The following is an 8,349-nucleotide window of genomic DNA, read 5'->3' as shown; positions in this document are numbered from 1 at the left end:
TCTTGTTTATTATTAGTTTTACGACAAAAATGTTTCTATACAAAAATAGAGAGAATTAAATTCTACATAATTTTGATTTGTTTCATTTTTAGCTAAAGTTAATATTTAAATCTTACGCTCGCGGTAATGGCGCGAGCATAAGACCTGCTTTATTTTGTAGCAATTGTTTTTGTTCAATATCTACGCCATTTTCAACTAAAATTGTTCCAAATATGATTTCCTAGAATTTCATTTTAACAATTTTTTTCATACGGTTGATATTTTCCGAGTTAAGTGGGAAAATAGTAAAAAGTGGTGGGAGGAACATAATTACTCAACTTGCCCCAAATTTTATAATTATATCCTTTAGCGAGATCAATAGTTCTGTAAATTTAAAATCTCGACTGAATTCCGCGGTTTCATTAGCCCCCATATTGATTTTAAAGGAGAACCGTTGTTGCTTAATATCTCCGCCATTTTCAACTTTTCGACAAAAAGGGTAGGAACTAAAATTGTTGGAAACACAATTTTCTACAATTTCCTTTCTACAATTTTTTATGCGATCAACATTCTCCGAGTTAAGGGAAAGATAGTGGAAGGGGAGGGGAAACATAATTATTGAATTGTCTCATTTATTATTAACTTTACGACATAATTGTACATACACAAAAATAAAGAGTATACAAAATATAGAGTATTGTATAAAGAGAATATTTTATACAATTTTTGAAACTTCCAATGAAACATCAACCAAACTAAGTACATAAAAGACATAAATAATAACTTATATGCATTAAGTTCATTTTATTAACTACCGGGTTTCATTGGTTGAATTTGTCTGTCGATAATTAAGTTTCATGCCAGCTAACATATTTTAATATTTCAACAATTTTTTTTTAATTTTGGACCCTGTTGGGGGGAATTTCCCCATTACCCCCTCGTCAAATACTATCGTCAAGGTCAAATACTATCCCGACTGGGCTATTATCAATCTTACTTCGGTGAGTCTACCTTTGCTCTCTATCGTCGTATATTTGTTCGTCCATGTAATATCCCTGAAGTTTCTCTATAGGCTGGCAGCCTTGTTGACTTCTATTTTCACTTCCTCTGCAGTATAAGATACATATATTCCAAGGTAGTTGAAATTCATGACCTGTCCTATTACTTGTTCTTTAATCATTCATTTACATTTGACGGCTCTTGGTTATAACCATTGACTATACTAAATTTACATTCAAGATGCAGTAGAAATAAACAAAACAGGACACGTTAAATGCTACTAGGAGCGCTCTCGAATAATAATTTACAATGTATAAAGTTTAGGAGATTCCTCAGGTAATTTTAAGACAATTTAACCCAATTCATCTAGTCCGAAAATGCTGCCTAAAGGAGCTAGAGCTATTTGAAGATGGCGTCTGGTAATTGGTTTTTCTTAAACATCTCCAGAACGCTTATATTTAGAAAAACGAAAATTGGTACACATACTTATCTTCAAGAGATAAATCGATTCCATCCATTGCAACATTCTAATACCGGTCACAGGCGTCCGTTTTGGGGAGAGGAACAGTTGTTATATTATCGCATAACTTTTTTGTTTTTAATTTTTAAGCATTTTTGAGTCTCGATTATTAAAATGTAAGTCATTATAGTACTAAAAGGTACTCTTTGTTTAAGTCGATAGGATATACCGTTTTCTGGAAAAATCGATTTTAAAATTTTTCGTTTTTTTAATATCAATAAAAAAATAAAAAAAAAAACTATTTAGAAAAAAGAAAACTGGTAATTTTATTTAAATTCTACAGATGAATCGATTTCATTAATTGCGAATTGCTAGTACCGGTCATATGCGTCCGTTTTGGGTAGGTCAACGGTTATTTTATCGCATAACTTTCTTGTCTTCAATTTTTAAGAATTTTTGACACTAGATTATTAAATTATAAGGTATTCTTGTACCAAAAGTTACTTTCGCTTTAAGTTGGTAAAATACACCGTTTCTTTTTTGAAAATTTTTTAAATTTTTTTTTAAATTCAGGAAACGAAAAATTTTCAAATCGATTTTTCTAGAAAACGGTATGTCCTATCGACTTAAAGCAAGAGTACCTTTTAGTACTAGAATATCTCACAATTTAATAATCTAGTATAAAAAATGCTTCAAAGTTAAATACAAAAAAGTTATGCGATAGAATAACATTTGCCCCACCCAAAATGGACGCCTATGACTGGTAATAGAAATTCACAATGGATCGAATCGATTTATCTCTGGAAGATAAATATGTTTACCAATTTTCGTTTTTCTAACAGGATGCGTTCTGGAGGTATTTAAGAAAAACTAATGACAAGACACCATCTTCAAAGAGCTCTAGCTCCATTAGGAAGCATTTTCGGACTAGGAAAATTTGGTTAAATTGTCTTAAAATTATCTGAGAAATCTCCTGTCTTCGTTTGTCGGTAGAGTTTCTGGACACCCTGTATATACTTTGGTACATTGTAAATTATGATTCGGGAGCGCTCCTAGTAGCATTTAACGTGTCTTGGATTGTTTATTTTAACTGCAACTTGATTGGAAATTTAGTATAGGTGTGTTCATGTGATTGTAACACGTTTAATCTGCATGTTATTTTATTAAATCTGTAAAGTAGGCACTGGAGGTCATCTTCATTTTCTTCTATGATTATTAGTGCAGTCACTGAAGGTTTTCACCTCCGATTTCGTTGGACCTTCCTCGATTTTTATGAAAATTGGTGAGTAGTTAAAGGATACCTTAAGGAACAAAGGTGACATGATGCCAAGTTGCACTTGTACCCTGTGGTACCAGTGGAAGGGGTGGATACCACCCCTTCTCGGGGGTGAAAATTATTTTATTAAAATTAATACATACCATAAGTCGATAGAGGGACAAATTCTAAGCAAAATTTGTTATATAAAGTTATTAATATAAATCAATACTTTTTGAGTTACTAAAGATCAAAGATTTTATTTTTTCGTTTAAAAATGTACGTTTTAAAGATGTTTTTCACGTATAACTCAAAAACTAAAAGCTTTCACAAAAAAGTTATTATTGTCAAAATTAAAGATAATAAAAAATTGAATGCACTGCTTACTTAGAGAACTAAACTAATGTTAATTCAAACTGAGTAATGAGTAATTGAATGTATATTTTTTTCGACAAGTACTCAAATCTAAATATTCGAGCTTAAATAACGTGAAAACGATGCATTTTACAAAATATACATTTTAAACACTTGACAAAGCACTTCAGAATACCTATCAAATGAGCTCCAGAAGAAGTTAATAGCATCAAAATTAGGCAAGTTATGATGAAAATAAGAGAACCCTTTCGATTTTTTTAGGAAAAGTGAAAAATAAAACATATGCCATTTCCACAAAAATTAAAATTTATAGTAATCCTCTCAAGAATTTCTTTATATTAGTATAAGTAATTATTTTAACAATTTTGACCGTTTTAGAAGGCATAATTTTGAAAAAAATATATAATTTAAAAAAAATCAGAATTTTTAGAATTAATGTATTTTTCATTTTCTTTTGATAATAACTCCAAAATTTTTTGGAAAAATTTTTAAAATATAAACTTTGAAAAATTTTTGGTGCATAAATTTTAATGCTATCGACTCGTTCGGGAGCTCATTTGATAGATATTTCTAAGTACTTTGACAAATATTACTTGTCATAAAATGCACCATTATCTCGTTATTTAAGCTTAAATACTTAGACTTGGGTATTCACCGAAAAAATATAGATTCAATCACTTATAACTCACTTTTAGTTAACACTAAAAGGTTTTTTTCTACAACCGTGTTAAAAATGCAATTTTTGGCACTCCATACGTGCGTTAAAAATGCTACTTTAAGGCACTAGTGCTTTAAAAATTTTATGGCACTGCAGTTCGTATTGACCGTATAGGCAATTTTGATGTAACTTCAAAAAAATATAAAAATGGAATGTCAGTAAAGTTCAAATAAAGTCTTTTGTAGATATTGTCCTGTAATTACGTTTGTAGAAAAAATATTGTATGATATGCGTGTTAAAAAGTATATTTTTAAGGCACTCATGTGAATTGCAGAACTCTCTTCGCTCATTCTGCAAACTTTCACATGCATGTCTTAAACGTGTACTTTTAACACTTATATCATAAATATCTATTATAGTAAGGGGTTTATTTCATTTTTTAAATTTCATTTCATTAGCTTCAATTTTGGTGATACTAACTTTTTTGGTAAAACTTATAGTTTATGAGTTATTTGTGAAAAATCGGTTAAAAACATGCACTTTTCTAACGAAAAATTAAAATCTTTGATCTTTAATAACTCAAAAAGTTTTGATTTATTTTAATAACTTTATACAACAAATGTTGTTTAGAATTTGTCCCTCTATCGAACTATGGGGTTACTCTTAATAAAATAATTTTCACCCCCGAGAAGGGGTGGCATCCACCCCCAGGGTTAAAGCGCAAGTTTGCAATTTTCATGCAAATCGATGGAGGTTCAACGAAATCGGAGGTAATAAGCTCATATCCACCTTCAGTAACTGCACTATATTGCCTCATCTAGATAGCAGAGAATTACTGAAAGCTAGGTTTCGCATTGTGTAGCTAAGGTTTCTTCATTTACGCTTTCTATTATCTTGTCTATGATCATGGTAGAGGTCAGCCTATGTTTCGTTTTTATTCTTGTTTCATTGCAACTGTTAAGTTACCTGACTGTTAGTTGTCACCTAAACTCTACCATGTAAGGTTCTACCTACAATTTTCCAACCAATATGGTTGATGTCATGTGATCCTAGGGGTTAATCTGGAAATATTTTTAACATACTTCAAAATCAGATAACATAATGTAACTTGTAACCCCAACTGTTTAAAATCAATTTAAGGGTTTTTACCCGTACATTTTGGTGGCTTAAAGCATGTAAACCTGTGATAACACTGATGATGGAATATTGATTCCTAAAACGTTTTGTGATACAGCCCTTTTTAGGGATTTTAAATACATATACCTTTTACAAAATAAAGTTTTTTATTTTTTGTGATTTATGGTATACAGCCAGTACAGGAATTTTTCCTTGTGCTATTTTTACGACCTTATATTAGCTAGTTTATTAGATAAGTTTTTTTTTAAGATATTAGATAATATTTAAGATTTGGGATGTCAAATGAGCCTCAAAATCCACATTTTGCATAACCATCTTGACTTTTTCCCTGAAAATCTGGGTGATGTCAGTGAAGAACAAGGCAATCGATTCCAATAGGGTATCAAGGTGATGGAGAAACGATACCAGGGACGTTGGAACACCAGTGTGATAGATGATTACTGTTGGTCACTTCATTAGGAACAACAGAGTGCCTCGCATAGGAGAAAAAGCTACTTCACAAGTTTTACATAAAAAAGAGAAATAAAATACAAAAGCATTGACACCTGAAATGATTGCACGTACCTATAATATTACAAAATAAGAATTAGATAATAGCTATTTGTATAACAAGGAAGGAAAGTGCTACTTTTCCTCCCGAGAATGAAGTTTACTGCCCGACGCGTAGCGGAGGGCAGTAATCATTCAAGGGAGGAAAAGGCACTTTACTCCCATGTTTTACATATGGTTTTTCCACCTTCCTCAAATTAATAACAAGTTATTTTTCATTTTTACTTAATTTATTTATGTAACTAACCAACAAAATTTATTAAAACTAAAACTAACATATCTGTCAACTGTCAAATATAAGTCAAATTATTAATGTAAACATTGTTAAATCAAAATAACAATTTACTGTTTTTTACCATTCTGCAAAATACAGGATGTTTTATAAATAAACATTAAAATATATAGATACTTACGTAATAGAAAATAGATATTGTACAGGGCGTCAATAAGTTATGTTTCATGAATGAAATACCATGACGTCACTTTTAATTTTCCTCCCTAGGGAGGAAAAGTACAACTTTGCTCCCTACAATTAGGTCCGGAAAAGTATACTTTCGGTAGAGGTAGGTGGAAAAAGGTTTGATTCTAAAAATATATCATTTTAATGTATTTTTGCTATTCTGTCTTTTTCAAATTATTATAATGTATAATAAACCAGTGTCATATTGTGGGAAAACTATGGGTGATACATAAAATCTAATTTCAGATTCTTTTTTTGCGCCAAAAAATACATAGGATTCACATAAATTTGTAAGAAAAGTTTTATAAAAATTGTTTTTGTTGGCCTGTGTAATTATTTAGGTAGGATGATTATTGTTGGAGGTATCTTGAAAAATTTAATCTGGAGGAATGGCGCTAACTAAACAATGGATGCGAAAGGAGATGAGACACTTCAGCTGTCTTAATAATTAACTAGGATATTGACGTGACCCTTCTATTTCAAAGTTGTTTACCTTAATAATTTGATCTCGACATTTCTACTTCGTTTATGTATAAAAAATAGGTTGAGCTGACCAGATAAATATTTAATTTTTTCCTTCCACTTGCAAAAATTATCATACGATTATTTATTAAACAAACATCGGTCAAAGGCTTTTTTGCAAAAGTAGTTAAGAAAAAGGTAGGCAAAACCCTAAAAAGATTTTAAATTCTCTTCATAGAAGTATAAACCTAAGATAATATTTGAATAAAAATTTTTGTGTATAATCGGGATTAAAAGTTTGAAACAAACCATCGACCAATGGCAGAATAATTTGTAGATATGAAATAAGATAGAGCGTGTGAAGTACATTAACCCGGCATCCGACAGGTGGGGTGTAGTACACCCCAACAATGCTGAAGCGCTTAAAACATAAGGAAATTTTGCAGATAGTGGCCACAGCGGCTAGATAGCTTTCTGTTATATATTCATCTATGCGATGAAACTCTGTTAAGTTTCGGCAAGTACATTTGGATTGAAAGTGGTCACATCCCACTAGTGTCTTTATTTTATTTTTCTCCTATACCTAAATAAGTAAGTATAAATAAGTGAATAATACTTATTACATATTTTAACATATTTTTTTATTAGTCTAAGCTAAAATGAATTACGAACGAGAATAAGCACGCCTTCGGGCATTATGGGATGAAACAGACTGTGACGAATGTATTGACAAGAGTGATTCGGAAATAAGTGAAGAAATAGACTGTAAATAGTGACTATCCTGACCAGCTTCAAGATGTTGACGTTCCAGATATCACAGACAACTAAACGAAAAGATATTTTTTGAGATTATTTAACTCTTTTAATTGCTATGGTTTGTCACACCCCACCTGTCTGTTAGTGGCAAAAGATGTCACCTGTCGGATGCCGAGTTAAGATGAAATAGTAATAAAACAAAACGGCAAATGTAGAATTTTGCAATCGGAAATAGACTTTATCTTATTAGTCTTAATATGCTACCTATCTTCATACAAAACAAGTATCATTCATTGAATAAGTAGTCCATTGAAATGTTACATTTTTGTGCATTTTGAGATTTGGAAATTGCCAGAGCCAGAGCATGGCTGTATTTGCCCGAGCTTATCGGTCTGTAGTTTTCCAATTCCGTAATGTCGTCCTTTTTATATAGAAGTATTATAATTGCGTTTTTCCTGTCCTCCAAGTTGTATTTCCTTTATCACGACACCGGCTTCATTTGGGGTTTTTTAAAGATCTCTTAAAGATAATTTTTTCGCAACACTTTAATATTTTTATTCTCTTTAATAGTTTGCCTTCTATCTGTATATCTTTTTATCTATCTATGTAGCCCATGTTATCAATTTTAGGAAGTAGTCCTCCCCTTCTTGTCTCCATTTGTGTCTGTCCTGAGCTAAGTTCATCCATCTTAAACCGGCTTACCCCTTGAAGTCATTAATCCCTCTCATCTGTGGTCTTCCTCTACTTCTTTTGTATTCGTATGGTCTCCAGTATAGTATTTCCTTGTTTCACCTATCGTCTCTGTGTCTGATGTTGTGCTCCGCAAATTTCCATTTAGATACGGCTATTTTTTTTCTTATATCCTTCAACTTTTTAATATCCACTATCCACACTAATCCACTCGTTTCGTTTTTTGTCCTTTAAGCGTATTTGCAACATATGTCTTTCCATTGCTTTCTGTGTTTTTATAAGTTCATCCATATTATTTTTGGTTAGTGTCCAAGTTTGCGCTCCATACATGATAACTGGTAACACAAATTTCTTATTCTTCTGGATGTAGCTCAATTTCCAAATGCCGCCCATGCCAATCTTATACGTCTTTTAATTTCTTCTGTTTGATTTTCTCTGCTCGCTTTTATCATTTGCCCCAATATATATTATATTCTCGTGCTTGTTCTATTTCATTTCCTCGAATTGTGATAGCAGTATCTTTTTCTGTGTTTGTCATCGTCTTTGTTTTGCCTAGATTCATTCTTAAA

The sequence above is a fragment of the Diabrotica virgifera genome, chromosome 1, assembly GCF_917563875.1.
Source record: "Diabrotica virgifera virgifera chromosome 1, PGI_DIABVI_V3a".
Lineage (NCBI taxonomy): Eukaryota > Metazoa > Arthropoda > Insecta > Coleoptera > Chrysomelidae > Diabrotica > Diabrotica virgifera.
This window is presented reverse-complemented; position numbering follows the sequence as displayed.